The sequence below is a fragment of the Leptodactylus fuscus genome, chromosome 3, assembly GCF_031893055.1.
Source record: "Leptodactylus fuscus isolate aLepFus1 chromosome 3, aLepFus1.hap2, whole genome shotgun sequence".
NCBI lineage: Eukaryota > Metazoa > Chordata > Amphibia > Anura > Leptodactylidae > Leptodactylus > Leptodactylus fuscus.
In genome coordinates this window covers 63,278,284-63,294,725 of record NC_134267.1, presented here as the reverse complement: position 1 = coordinate 63,294,725, position 16,442 = coordinate 63,278,284, and positions in this window count along the sequence as shown.

Genomic DNA, 16,442 nt, shown 5'->3' with positions numbered 1-16,442 from the left:
TTTTTCCGCTGTGTTTCCACCCAGTGGAGCCTTAGCCTAGTAGTGCTGGGTACTAGAAGTACATTGCCATTTAAACTTTTTAAACAGCCGAGAAGACTCATCTGCAGACATTGCCATAAAATGGGACATCTGTAAAAGGGACATTTTACATCTTCTGGTATCAGTGGTATTATATACTCATACCTCCCAACTTTTGAGGGACAAAATGTGCGGCGCGGCAAATTTAGCTCCACCCACTTTTATGTTGACTCCGCCCATTCTCATTCATTTTTCATGTGCCCCCACACAGTATAATCCTCCTACAGTCACCCATAAATTATATGTCCCCCTCTATCAAACCCATTCTAAATGAATGGGTTTGAAAGAGTCTTGCAGGTTTCCGTCTCCTGCTCAGTTTTGTGCAGGAAACGGAAACCTGCATGAACGGAGACCGGGCGCAGATGTGAACGAGCCCTTAGTTATGTTCAGAGGGATATTACATAAGAATACCCCTGTTATTAGGTTCAGCGGGGTATTACATTATCTAATATGTATAACAATCAGAGTGCGAAAGTACAGTATTCAGGGAGCTGTAGGCGATGTAAGTGACGTCATCACATTGTGCCTGCAGCTCTAGAGAAGGAGAGGATAAATGATGAAGCAGGGAGCACATGGCTACCTAGCAAGCAGGGAATGGCAGACTGATAGCCTTCCTGCATCCTCCCTGTGAATGAGGCACCAGTGCATTTGTATGACCGGCACTCTACCTCACTTCTATGGGGATGTCGCTTACTCAAGCACACTGGCACAGGGAGGATGCTGGGAAGGGGGGGGGGGGGATTCCAGTACCCCATTCCCCTGATTGCTGGTGGTCCCAGGGTTGGGTACCCAGCAACGTTACCTTTATCTATAATCTCATGCATAGGGAATCAACAAGTATTTGTAATGGGGTAACCATTTAAAGCTCAAGTAGACCTGATCGTTAAGGGGGTTAATAATGTGAAAGATATATAAGATTATCTCTCTATCTATCTATATATTTTTTTAGGATTTACCTATATTTGTCCTTGTAAATCTGTATATGTTTACACACCTTAACCCCTTTCAGATATCCCACCATGCGCAATGACACGCTGCTGTCTTAGGTGAAGGCACAGCCTACAGATGAATGTTGTTGTGTTAACATAGGGACACTAGAGGGCGCTGAGCCTCCATGAACCTATATAGTGGCGGCAGCCTGACTGTTTAGGAATGCAACCCGTTGCTGCAGGAAGGACACATATGTTCACTCCCCAGAGACTGTTTGATGCTCAGATAATGGTTTATTTCCATGCGTAAACTGGTGCTGCAGGAGAAATGCTGAATGCGCTCTTATTCGGGCTCTACCTCCCATTTTCATCTGTGCAAATAAAAAGGAATTGTTGAATTGCAGGTAATTTGATGCTTGGCTGAGGCACTAAATTGCTGAACAAAGAAAGGCAAATCTACTTACATATGAAGAATACGATGGCCTGTGCAGAAAGGAAAGGCCTAAATATAGGCTTATACTGTGGAGAGGGCCCTCGCTCTTCATTTCCCTCCAGGTACAAAGCTGTGCCAGCCAGTATCATGGCAACAAAATAGAGCTCTGAATCCGGAAATGCCACTTTAAAGGGTGACATTACTGCTTTCTATTCCAGTCACCGACAGATACTCCGACTGGTACAGCTGTAAGTGCTGAAATACTGAAGTAAGGGTAGACGCGATCATTCCAAAATCTGATGTTATAGGACTGACAAAAACCATGTCTAAAATAAGGATATCTAGAAGGGATGAAGCAAAAACCAGACCAGCAGCACAAGCAGAGATATGGAAGGTGGAAGAGTCACATAGTTACTCCTGGCAGCCAATCAGGTTACAGCTTTCATTTGAAACTAAAATGAAAGCCAGAACCTGATTGGTTACTATGAACAACTGCTCCATATTTGCATTTTCTATTTAACAACTATTACTTAGGCTGAGGCTCCACGTTGCATAAATGCAGTGTTGCAGATTTTGCCGCAGTTGTTTTTGAGCCACTACTAACTTTGGCTCAAAAAAAACGCCACAGAATCTGCAAAAAAAAACTCCTGTGTTTTTGCTGTGTTTCTGAAAAGTCTGTATGTGCTATTAATGGGTTAATAAGTTCACCCAAATACCTTTAGCAGTGTTCTGAGTGATTTCTGGCTTTCTCTGGGAGCTCCTGGCATCCTCTGCATTTGTTTACTTGGGGAGCGTCCTGATGTCTTAGCCTACAACTACCATGATGCATTGCAGTTCACTCAGATCCCCCTTCTCACTTCCACCCTTACAACCCCACCTCCCACTTGTTTACCTAGCTAACCCACAGACTACTAGCTCTAGCTAACTAATTCAGTCCCCCAACCACCTCCCCACCCCATCATATTTGTCTATCTTCTCGTCCTGGAGATGACTTTCATCAGTCCCGCTGTCCCCTCTTATACCGCACCTGGGAGTCGGCACCTATGTAGTAAAACGCTAGCAGAAATTAAGAGAAGCAGCGGCCTACCACACATGCTTAATAGAATGTGGCTTCTCTTTGCTTCTGCCGGTGTTCTATTGCACAGGCGCGAGCTCCGTCTCCCTTGCAAAGGAAGCGGCACCCAGCAGAAGAAGATGAAGTGAGCATTGGTGAATATGAAGGGGACGGGAAAAGGGGGGAGAGGAGTACTGGTGGCCTCCTGTCTCCGGAAACAGCGAAACAGAACGTCACCAGGAAATTGGAGAATGTGACTGGGGTGGTCACATGACTGCCACAGGCATATGGGTAAATATAATTTTTTTTTTTTTTTTTTAAAAAAGAGGACTTTTCATGGTTTGGGGCACAGACAGTTCTATATACTGCTGGAAAACTGACAGTGCACTGAATGCAGCCTCCTACCCATGATTGCTGAGCTGATCTGGGTCCTCTAAGATCACTACTGGGTCGGAAGGGTGCTATATTATGGCGGCTCACAAAACTATGTACACAGCGATCGGGAAGGCAGGGACGGTAATAAACTGTCCCTGCCTTCTCTAGAGGAGCACTGGCTGTAGTAACAGCTGGCTTCCTGCTTTGGCAGCTACACAATTTCATGCAGCTGCTTAAAACTGCAAGGACACATGGGTATGTCAGGGAGGCTGATGACTCATCAGCAGCAGCAGCAGCCTCCCTGCTCTCACCTCCCCCTGTGTACACACATCACACAGTGCTCAGTGAACTTCCGATGCTCCGTGCTGGCTAATCAGCATATCGATAAAAGCGGGATAATTCAAAAACGGCTGGGAGGATTATCAAACAAAAGTTATGTCTGGAATAGCCTTTCTAAAGGCTATGCAAATATATGCTTAGTTAAAAATGAGTTTTCACAATGATAGAATCCCTTTAAAAGTCTAACAGCAATTTTCTATAATTACAAGAAAATTCCCCAAATCCATTTCTAGGAACCACTTTAGTTCTGGAGGAGATGTAAAGGCCTGTCTATTAGAAACCCTCCATAAATCACCCCACACCATTGGACTTTTGAATTGCAGATTTTGCTGGAATAATTTTCAGGTGCCATGATGCATTTACAGCGCCCCTGAGATACCAGAACAGTGGAATGCTCCATTAATAGTCCACAATTTTAGAAATTATACCCCAATTTACAAAACAATATCCACAGGTGTTTCATAACATTTTATAACATTAGGCAGTGAATTACATTTTTTTCCAATAAAATGTAACATACCGCCAATTTTATTATTTTTTTTCCAGTGGGTAATAGGAGAAAAGGCACCTCCAAAATGTATAATGCAGTATCTCTCAAAATATAGCGGTGAAAGTTTTTGAACCATACAGTATTTTCTATAATTTTGCATAAATTTAATCTGAAACTACTTCAGGTTTTTGACACAAGTCCTAAAAGTAGGAATTTTTATGTAGGCGGGTTTCCTTCCATTAACACTTCTTTTTTCAGGTCCTTCCAAAACGTTCCTGTTCGATTAAGATCAGGACTTTGATTTGGCCATTCAAAAAATGTAACTTTATTCTTCTGTAACCATTCTTTGGTAGACCAACTTGCATGACCCACATTCCCATAAGATCCAGCTCATGGACAGATGTCCTGACATTTTTCTTTGGTATTTTCCTGTATACTTCAGAATGTATTGTTCTATGAATAAGAGCAAGCTGTCCAAATTCAACAAAACAAGCCCAATCCATAATACTACCACTATGTTTGACTGACGGTATCAAGTTTTTATGCTGGAATGCGAACAAAACACTTTTCATTAGAACCAAAAATCTCTGTTTCAGTCTCATCCAATAGCCTTATGTGATCTTTAGCAAACTGCAGATGGGCAGTGGCTTTCTCCTTGCAATCCTGCCCATGTTCACCATGGTCGTTCAGTGTCCTCTTGATTAACATTAGCTAATGTGAGAATGGCCTGTAGATGTTTAGAGGTTGCCTTGGGTTACTTTATGACCTTGTGGACTATTGTGGACCTTGTGGACCTTTGTTTGACTACTGCTAAGGATGGCAACAATGGACTTGAACTTCCTTCATTTGTACACAATCAGTTTGACAATGGATTGATGGAGTCAAAACTCTTTGTAGATGGTTTGTAACATTTTCTAGTCTGAGAAACATCAAAAGCTCTCCCTCTTCTGAGGTCCTTAGAAATCCCATTTGTTCCTGCCATGATACATTTCCACAAACATCTTATTAAGGTCAGACTATTGAAGATCTTTGTTCTTTAAATAAACGGATTGCCGTCTCACACCTGACTGCCTTCCTATTGCTTAAAGGTTCACGTGCTTTTGCCACTCACAGCTATGTGATATTGGATCTTTCTCTTCTATAAATAAATTACCAAGTTAATTTTTTTAATTCAATTGTTTGATTTGATTCTGTTTATCTACTTTTAAAATGTGTGTGAAAATATGAAATCGTTTTAAGTCATATTTATTCAAAAATCTAGTAAATTCTGATGAGGTCACAGACTTTCAAGCACCACTATCCAGTGCTGCACCTCCCATGAGGCGACCTGAAGCGACCGCTTCAGGCGGCGCTATGCCAGGGCCTCGGGAGGGCGGCATTTTTGCTGACCTAAGCCAGTCCAGGACAAGCTGTCCTGGCTTAGTGTCACCGTGTCTGCAGCCCAACACAGGAAGCGAGTGGTGTATTGGGGCGGCCCTGCTGGACGCAGCGCTGCTCCTGCGGCCGCCCCTCATACGCAGGCAGAGAGCAGGTCCTCTCCCTGGCTGCAAACGCCGCTCGCTCCGCTCGGCCCTGCCCCCTTTCCGCTCGGCCCTGCCCCTTTCTGATCGGTCCCGTCCCATTTCTTGAGACCCCGCCCCCTCCTCGGGGGGGGGGGGGGGCTTTCTGACATCTGCCTCAGGCAGCAGAAAGCCCAGGTTCACCCCTGCCACTATCTATACAGGTATGGAAAACCTGCTGCAAAGAATGTTTTTTTAAAAAAAAAATGGAAGTGTTAATAGTTTAGAAGTGAATGAGCAATAAGGAAATCTAAATCGCATGCATATTCTGTGTGACCACCATATAGAGGAGGAATCCTGAAAGTGATGATATGGCCCCACAGAACCCGGATCTCAACATCATCAAGGCTGCCTGAGATTTCATAAAGTGACAGAAGGATTTGAGCAAGCCTACATCCACAGAAGCTTTGTGCTTGGTTCTCCAAGATGGCGCAAACAACCTCCCTGCCGAGTTCCTTCAAAAACCTGCAAGTGTTCCTGGAACAATTGACGCTGTTTTGAAGGTTTCCCACTTGCAGACTTACTCCCACTGGATAAAAATCAGTCCATGGTCATGTGATGGACACACAGGTGCACTGCTCGTCACCAGTTACATGTCTGATTATTGTGCCGTGACTATAACGAGCTGTGCACCTGTGTTCATCACATGACCATGGACCGTATATCACATGGCCATGGACTGATAATGACAACAAGCAGAGATCTAGAACACTGTGAGGAACTCATACTGAAAGTATATTGGAAAATTGTACAACATTTTATTGTACAATAAAGTTTGTCTGAAAGTGACCAAACCCTTTAAAGGCCAAAACAGTTTGATCACTAAAGGGTTAAAGAGAACCTTTCATGGGTTTGGGCACAGACAGTTCTATATACTGCTGGAAAGCCGACAGTATGCTGAATTCAGAGCACTGTCGGCGTTCCCGATCTGTGCCCCGGGTAAAGAGCTATCGGAGCTGGTACCATAGCTCTTTACAGTCAGAAGGGCGTTCCTGACAGTCTGTCAGGAACGTCCTTCTCCACAACAGAGCCTATCGCGCTGTGCGGGGAGGAACGCCCCCCTCCCCTCCTGATAATATTTGTCTATGGACGAGCACTGGGAGCAGAGGGAGGGGGCGTTCCTCCCCACTCACACTGTACAGTGCGATAGGTGCTGTTGTGGAGAAGGACGTTCCTGACAGACTGTCAGAAACGCCCTTCTGACTGTAAAGAGCTATGGTACCAGCTCCGATAGCTCTTTACCCGGGGCACAGATCGGGAAAGCCGACAGTGCTCTGAATTCAGTGCACTGTCGGCTTTTCAGCAGTATATAGAACTGCCTGTGTCCAAACCATGAAGGGTCCTCTTTAAATCTCATTCACAGTGCTGCTACTGTAGACTGTAGCAAGTCTGCATCCACAAACTTGCTGCAAATCCCACATATGTGACCCACTCTTAAGGACTCAATCACACACCTTTATTTTTTTTTTCAATGTTTGTAAAAGAAAGCTCTGAATTTTGTTGTTACACTTGTAAGATACAAGTTTTTCTAATGTTTTTCAAGTCCTTTAGAAATGCCTATGGGAAAAAAAAATGCATTTGTCCCAAAAAAAAATTACACCAAAAGGGAAAACCAAACTTTAGTGTAAGATCTGGTTGCACAAACACAAAATGCCAATGAAGTTGTCTTAAGAAATCTGGGAAGGATACATTAAATGTACAAAAGAAAAATTGACTTTATTGGCCAGAGCAGCCAACCACAGCAGATTAATTTCTAATATTGCTCTCAAAGAATATGAACGGTTGAAATGGCTGCCAAAGATTGACACTTTCGGGCTCCAATGTGTGTGCGGCAGCCTAAGGACAGAAAATGCCTAAGTAATCATCTTCCATTTTACTGACACATGTGTAACATACATATGTATGTAAACTCAAGCTCCATTGGCTGTTTGAGCATTGTATCTACTTGTCCTCCAGGATAGCTGACACAGAATAGTAACACTAGATAAAGATCAATAGGCGTCCCTAAGTATACCCGTGTTGCTTTGTAATGGTTGACTGTCATATTAGATCTGCTTGTTTACATTCCATCATTGGCATAATAGTATGTCGTATAGGTGCCTGTGATTTACTGCTGTTGTTGTCCACCGTATCCTGCAATAACTTGTAGCTCTTCATAGGGCAGGTGGCAAGTGAGCACATGACACAGAGAAAACGCTCAGCTTGTTAAACCATAAAGCATAACACAGGATTTGGGGTAAGGAATCCATTTAACTGGTTTAGTTAAGGCAGATTTATTAATCAGCCTGGGGCACTGACCAAAATAAATCTGTTCCTACTTCACATATACGTTGTATGGAATATTACGTTTACCTACCTAAGACTCCTTTCTACACTATGTAAAGCTAAACATCCATACACACAATGAGGCTTGGCTATAGATTAATGCAGCCCCTAGAAACATACTTCCTACAGTCCAAATACAAACTGGAGCTCACTAAAGAAAAAATACATATAGGTATATATACTGTAGATATATCATTGAGATATTCCGGTTGCAAATACTTATGTGACTGAATAAACTGTATAAAGGTGAGAAGTCTGGCTTGTTTATTTATTGTCCAACTTTGTGGATGGCGCATCCAATTTGCATCCATGTGCATTTTATATGTTTAAGATTCGGCTTCGTCTGGTATGTCTTTGGCTTTTCTTGTCGGCTTTGGAATGCACTTCTTTGTTTTAATTTTTTCCAGGGTCGCTTAGCAATGAATCCATGAAAAATGGAAGGTACATGGATATGGTCCACACGGTGTTAAGCCGTGTGCTGCACGATAAGAAAGTAGAAAGCACATGAAGAGTAAACTCATTTGTGTGAATACGTCCTAAGGGTCAGTTCACACGTGAAAACCGCCTAGCTTATTTGTGCGAGGTAAAAAACCTCGAGGAGTTTTTTTGACGCTGTTTTTTGCATTCCACGCGGTTTTTGACGAGGTTTTTGACGCGGTTTTCGCTAGCGGTTTTCGCTAGTTTTTTTTTTCCTATATGTGCTATAGAAACTGCAGGCGAAAACCGCGCGGTTTTTTGCAAAAAACCGCGCGGTTTTGTGTGCAAAAAAACGCGCGGTTTTTTACCGCGCGGTTTTCGCCTCCCATTCACTTCTATGCAATTCTTCAGGCGTTTTCCGCCTGAAGAAAGGTCATGTCGCTTCTTCAGGCGGAAAACGCTAGGAGGAAAAAAAAAGCTAGTGGTCTACATAGACCACCATGTTAAAGGAGAGGTTTTTGAAGCGAATTCCGCTGTCAAAAACCTCCCCTTTGCCCACGTGTGAACTAGCCCTAACATTTCTGATGTCCAACTGGTCCTTTCATGGAGTTTCAGGGCAGAATGTCTACTGCATATGGGTAAATATCCACTATCACAAATTACCATCTTTTATTAAAGGGTTTGTGAATCCATCTTAAATAGAACCCACTGCAGGGAAATGTAGTGTTATATGGTGGCGATATACAAGAATGGTCCTTCATATAATATACTTAAGCCTTCGATCTGCTGCAAAGGGTTTGTATTTATGAGGCAACTCCAGAAATCCTTTTTATGTTCTTGTAGTTTTTGCTTAATTTTCTATTACATATGTATTTTATATATACTGTACCAGTGGTGTAACTAGGAACGCCGGGGCCCTGTGGCGAACTTTTGACATGGGCCCCCTTCCCGACTGATGCCCGCCGAAGACCCCGACCGAATCCCCCCCACATTCCTGCGCTCTCTATTATGCCCCATAGTGTCCCAGCAAACACAGTACTATGCCCCATAGTGACCCCTGCACACAGTATTATGCTCCATAGTGGCCCCTACACACAGTATTATGCCCCACTGTGGACACCCACGAACAATTATTATACTCTTATATAGTATAATAATCAGAGACTGAAGGGGGGGGGGTACCAACATAAAAACACTTTTACTCACCTCTCTCCAGTTCTCGGTGGTGTCGGGCCATCTTCCTGTAATGTCACATGACCTGGGACGTCAAATGACCCGGGACACAGGCCCCGGTCATGTGACGTCAGGGAGAGTCACAGAAGTAGGCCTGAACCTGCCTAGAGAGGTAAGTAACAGTGTTTGTTATGTTACCTTTCCTCCCCTGGACCTCCAATCATTATACTCAGGGGTCTGAAAAGACCCCTTGGTATAATAATGATGTTTGTGGGGCCCGTGGCGCTGCTGTGGAGAAGGACGTACCTGACTGACTGTCAGAAACGCCCTTCTGACTGTAAAGCGCTACGGTACCAGGACCAATAGCGGTTTACCCGGGGCACAGATCGGGAAAGCCAATAGTGCGCTGAATTCAGCGCACTGTCGGTTTTCCAGCAGTATATGGAACTGCCTGTGCCCAATCTGATGAAAGGTCCTCTTTAACAGTATGAGAAAATTTAGCCTTTAAATATCTAATTTATATAAATTATATTTGACCTTTAAAAGTTTGTTCTTGTAAAGTGAATGTTATTGGCTAGGATATTCCACTATGATCAGTAGAAGTCTGACCTCAGCAGTTACCACCTCCCCTAAAAATAAGAGGCGTTTGTAGTGATTCATTGGGCCAGCCTTCATTCCCTGCATAGTTGAGTGACCAGGGTAAAGCTAGCCAAGGATGCAGCACTACAGCAGCAATGTCGCCCTTTAATAGGAGGAGAGATGGGGTACATAGCTGATCTCCTAAGAAAAGGTAGCTTTATGGTTTTAATCTCCATTTAGGACAATAATAAAGGGGTTATTTGCTTTGGACAGCCTCCACTTGTTAGAAGACTCCCTTAACATTAACCAGAAGACCAAGTGCTCCCCTGTGGGGATCCATAGCAATCTGTTATCTGTAGGGAAATTTTGCTGGAGAAGGATTTTGCTGGAGAAGGATTTAAGCATCAGACGGCGCTCATTTAGGACAGGGCAAATCCTCCAGATTGGGAAACAATCTCTGTAACAACTTTCATCTGTGGCCAAAAGATCAGAATCCTGCACAAGAGGCTCTGCTATTAACTCAGAATATACCAACAGGGTATATGAAAGTGTGATTTCTAAACTAGACCAACCTTTTAATGGAGGAAAAGCTGGTATTATGTGAATATTTTATGTTTACTAGTCATGTAATGGTTTGTGCCAACAACGTATAGGATAGGTCATATTATTATGTAGTATTATTGTATTATGCTGATGTAACACACTGAATTTCCCCATGATGGGACTATTAAAAGATTATATTATAACGTGCAGATTGGTGGAGGTTTGACTGATGAGATCTTCACCAATCCTGAGGACTGTGACCCCTGTGTGCACATGGCTATTTCATTCATCCATGTCCATGGGACTGTTGGATGTTGCCAAGTATAGAGCCGGACCCAAAAATAATGAACAGGGAAAATGGTATCCTGTTCTTGGGGTTGGTATTTTTTTGTAGTAGGACACCCCCCCAGAGGTCTGTGCACAGAACCTGTATGGTAATGTATGGGGTCTACAAAGAACCCACCATAAATGCAGATTAGTGAGCAATCAACTAGATAAAACTTCTGCCTGACCCTTCGTTCACATCTGCGTTTGGTATTCCGTTCGGGGAGTCTGCATGGGAACCCCCCGAACGGAGTAGCGAACACAACTGCAAGCGGTGTGCAGTGAAAGCACACAGACCCCATAGACTATAATTATTTATCTGGGGGGTTCTCATGCGGACTCTCCCGGACAGAATTCCAACGCAGATGTGAACGAGGCCTGACTTTGTATGGAATAGAAGGCATATAGAGATACAATAGTGACCTCAGCAACTCTATAGTAACCTTATTATGGATCCATACAAAAAGTAGCTGTAATAGACTAATGTGCAAAAACCCTCCGAATCTCGTATTTTTGTTTGACACTGATCACCATGTTGTTCCTCTTGGATGACTTGAGTCTTTTATCTGTAACTACCTTCACATTGCCTTTCAGAGGGTTATAATTATATAGGTTTTCATCTGAGCATACATGATTATGGGAAAATATTTCACATTAAATCTTTAGACAGTCAGAACATCTGAAAAAAAGATTTAATCTGTAGGCTAGTACATAAATATCTGGCAGATCAACATCTCTGTTTCTTGCCTTTGAGATATACAGGTTAATTATAGTGCAATGATCTCTTGTCAACTCTCGGCATGCTGGTTACATTTAAAGAGAACTATTTAGACTGATAGTGGTTTTTTTTCTCCCCATATTGCTTTCTGAGCAGACTTGAAGCACCATAAAATTACATAAAAACATCATAGTTTACTATAAAAATAGCACCACACTTGACCACAGGCTGTGTAAGGTATTGCAGCTCAGCCAACCCCCATTTATTTTAGTTATTGGGAAAGATTTTCTAATGAAAATGCTCTAGAATTACGAAAAAAACTGGAGTACATGCAGTGCTCTGCAATAGTTGCTTTATATACACTTTATATGCCTCAATCTACACAACAAGGATATAATGTGCTATTGCGTGGCAAAAATGTTTTTTGTAAAAAACTAAGCCAACAAATAGGTGGTGTGGGGATGGTAGCTCGGTAGAAGCAGTCGTGTAGACCCAACCAGTTAAAGGGACACAAATCTCGCAGCAAAGCGGTTTATTTAAGGAAAAACAGTAAAATAAATAAACGTTTACATCAGGCACAAAGATGAGCAAACTGCCTTAACTTCCTTAACTGCCTTAGCTTCACGCAAAATAATGTCGAACCAAAATCCTGCTCATCTGAGCGCTATCTAAACAGAAAATACTAACTGTATGTGTGGCTTACTACCAGCCACATGAATCAACCAAAAAAAAAACACTACACTGTATACAAGGCTCTCAGTGTCAGGACAGGCTCAGGAACTTCCTCTCCTCTCAGGATCTGCCCTGACGTGCAGGATCTGCAGCCTTTTATGGGCCAGTAACAAGCCTATGACCCACACCTGGAGCTGAAACCTATTCCAAGACATGCACTGGACCTCACATAAGTCAGGAATCTGGGTCTGGTATAGCGGGACTCCAGCACTTTACCTGTCACCTTCTCAAAAATACACCAGATATATAATCCGGCCACGGTGATAAATTTAAATTTTGTTCTACATTTGACATTGTAAGCCAATCGCTGGTCAGGTAATGGAGGGGTGTACATCTCACCCAGACTACTAAGGTGGGTGAGATGAGAAAACTCCAGAAAGAACATTCCTCAGCAGATAACTATTGTCTGCTGAGGGTTATTTCAGAGTTCCGGTTACTGGGCTGGATTTTTAGGAATGGCAGGTAGGTTGGTAGTGGGACCTGTCATTTCACCCCCTTCCAGTCCACATTTTGGGGATGTTCTGGAAGCGACTCAGCTGCGGAGAGTCTGCTCATCAAGGGAGCTTAAGAAGTCAGCTCCAGCAGCAGACTGTGGGCAGAGCTTGGCTGGAGAGCCAAAGAAAGAGGTCATATTTTTGGAGCTGTGTCCTGAGTGATTCAACTGACTTTTTGATTTCTGTTATTCTAGGTGAGGTAACCTATTCTATGTTTAGTTAGAGCCTAGACGGGCAGGTATTTATTTTTGTATTGTTTCCTTTTGTTGCTGCACTACCTTTTTGAGTGAAAATAAACTCTACCTTTGTTTTGGACTAAAAAAACTGGACTTGAGTGTCTATGCCACCCCACCTAGCAACCCTAGACCCTGACAATATACATGTCTATAATTTCAGGAAATATAAGGAGAAGGCTAAGGAGCTGGCCCTCTCCATATACGGTAGCTGCCAGCTGTATTACACCGTAGGCACCCACCAGTAACAGCCACAAATGGTGCCAGCACTAATCGCTGCTCTTAACTATTTAGATGCCATGGTCTTTTGGAACAGATTGTCACCCCTGGATCGTTGTGACAGCTGCCAGAAGTAGGTTGTAATAGAAGTGCAGTAAATACCCTATAGGTATTAAATATAAAAATTCTAAAATGAAAAAAAAAAATTAAAAAACACATTTTAATCACCATGTTTCCCCATTTTACATATAAAATTTTGCAAGTACATTAAACAAAAAAATAAACCTATCAGGTATCTCCACATCCGAAAATGCCCACACAATTAAAATATAAAAAAAATTATCCTGTAATAGAAGAAACATCAAAATGCACAAATTGACATTTTTCAGACACTTCTCTCTGAGAAAGAGTTAATATGCCCCACAATGCAACCAATAAACAATACAACTTGTCACAAAAACCGAAACCTTAGGGGGCGTTCACACTACCGTCTGTGTCCGACAGGTAGTGTCCGCTCCTAGTGTCCGCTCAAAATCTGGCACGGACATTAGGAGCGGACACTAGCTGTGTCCGTGACACTTGTCATTTATTTAAATGGGCATCGGGTGCGTTCTTTTGCACTCCGTGCCCGTCCTTCCCTGTCCGCAAGTAAAGATGTCCGACTTCTCAAGCGGACAGAAGAACCCTGGATGTCCGTTTTTTCTGTCCGCTTGAAAAGTTGGACATCTTTACATGCGGACAGGGAAGGAAGGGCACGAAGTACAAAAGAACGCACCCGATGCCCATTTAAATAAATGACAAGTGTCACGGACACAGCTAGTGTCCGCTCCTAATGTCCGTGCCAGATTTTGAGCGGACACTAGGAGCGGACACTACCTGTCGGACACTGACGGTAGTGTGAACGCTCCCTTACACAGCTCAGATCAAGGAAATATAGAAAAAGTTATGTGATCATGAAAAGAAAATTCTGTTTTGAAAGAAATTTTACATCTTTTTAAACATAACACAACTGATATAAATTTGGTATCTCCTTGATCTCCTGCAGAGTAACAGTAATGTGTCATTTTAACCGTACCATAAAAACAATACAATTCTTAACTTTTTATTTTTCTGTCGACATAGCTGTATGAGGGCTCATTCCTTGCATGACAAGTTATACTGTCTTTTGACACTACTTTGGGGTACATATAATGGTTTGATCAGCATTTAATGTTTTTGGTGGGTCCATGTGGAAATTTTTTTTTACAATTCTATCATTATTTTCTGCAATTTGTTCTTGTTCACTCTGCATTACAAATGGCATGTCAACTTTGTGCATTCCTCCTCATAAATGTCTGACACGTGCCCTCCGCTGGTCTGTTTATTATCAGCTGGCGTACATTTCCCACATCATTTACACCAGATTTCTATACCTTCTTTTCCCAAAAGTGAAACAGATGCAAAAAAGTTGCATTTTTACCTTGTATGTCAAAAAACTTCTTCACTTTTTTGGACTCTACTTTTTTTTTTTGTGCATTTGCTTTATAAATGTCCCATTCTCCCTTATGTACATGCTCTATTAGGAAACACCAAAAAAATCAAAACACACACAGTGGAGTGAAATCCATAATTTTAAAAGTTTTTTTTTCTTTTTTTTCTATTATAAACAAAACCAGACACAATAAATCCACATAGATTATATTCTAAATTCTCCTATGATCTCATCCAGGGGGCTCTGTCCTGGGTAGCCATTTGGACCCAGTGCAGGTGGTTGGTGACAGAAGGATACTGTCCATGGTGAGCTCCATGCTGGAAAACAACTCCCATCCCATGTATGAGGCCGTGACGGCACTGGGCAGTACAGTCAGTGACCGACTGCTTCATCCTAAGCGTGAGGAGCGATATCGGAGATCCTTCCTCCCAACCGCGGTCAGGCTGTATAATCAACATCAGGCTAAGCGGAGATCACTCCACACAGAGAACTAAATGATCCTGAGTCTTTCTTTTCTTCTTAGTTGCTATGACTCCTAGTATCTTTTCTATCTGCTATGAGCTTGTATGTGTTCTTACTTGTAATATCCATGCTGCTGTAACACACTGAATTTTCCCATGGTGGGACTATTAAAGGATTATCTTATCTTATCTACAGGGGAAACACAGAGGAAACACGTGATAGGGAGACCATAACAAAAACTGGACCAATAAAGAGATGCAGGCAATACCAGTTATAGCATGTCTACATCATATAATAAATAGCAAATAATGAAATGAGTAGCCCATGGCTTTAGTAAATAACTCACTCAATATAATAACCTATATATGAATAAATAATATAATTAAAGAAATCATACCACAAATAATACATAATTCACTAAATATAATAACACATATATATAAAATGTAGAAATAAATCTTACTTCAAATATGCGGCCTATTACATCATGTCGTATTAAGCGGATTACCCAGTGTCCACTAACAATGAATACTAAAACTACAATAAATTAATATCCAATACCAATAAATACAATATTCATCAATCAGTTATAACAATTCACATGCACAATTAAAAGCAAAAAAGAAGACAATGTTATAAATTATACAAAATATAGATTGTGAATAGGGTTGGGCGATCTTTTTAGGTGGGACCGAGATCGGTACTATTTCCCACAATGCTTTGCTTAGCCTTCACACTGAGTATATAGTGTATATTCAGTGTGAAGGCTCCGCTGCGGATCCATAGGAATTAGAGATGAGCGAACACTAAAATGTTCGAGGTTCGAAATTCGATTCGAACAGCCGCTCACTGTTCGAGTGTTCGAATGGGTTTCAAACCCCATTATAGTCTATGGGGAACATAAACTCGTTAAGGGGGAAACCCAAATTCGTGTCTGGAGGGTCACCAAGTCCACTATGACACCCCAGGAAATGATACCAACACCCTGGAATGACACTGGGACAGCAGGGGAAGCATGTCTGGGGGCATAAAAGTCACTTTATTTCATGGAAATCCCTGTCAGTTTGCGATTTTCGCAAGCTAACTTTTCCCCATAGAAATGCATTGGCCAGTGCTGATTGGCCAGAGTACGGAACTCGACCAATCAGCGCTGGCTCTGCTGGAGGAGGCGGAGTCTAAGATCGCTCCACACCAGTCTCCATTCAGGTCCGACCTTAGACTCCGCCTCCTCCGGCAGAGCCAGCGCTGATTGGCCGAAGGCTGGCCAATGCATTCCTATGCGAATGCAGAGACTTAGCAGTGCTGAGTCAGTTTTGCTCAACTACACATCTGATGCACACTCGGCACTGCTACATCAGATGTAGCAATCTGATGTAGCAGAGCCGAGGGTGCACTAGAACCCCTGTGCAAACTCAGTTCACGCTAATAGAATGCATTGGCCAGCGCTGATTGGCCAATGCATTCTATTAGCCCGATGAAGTAGAGCTGAATGTGT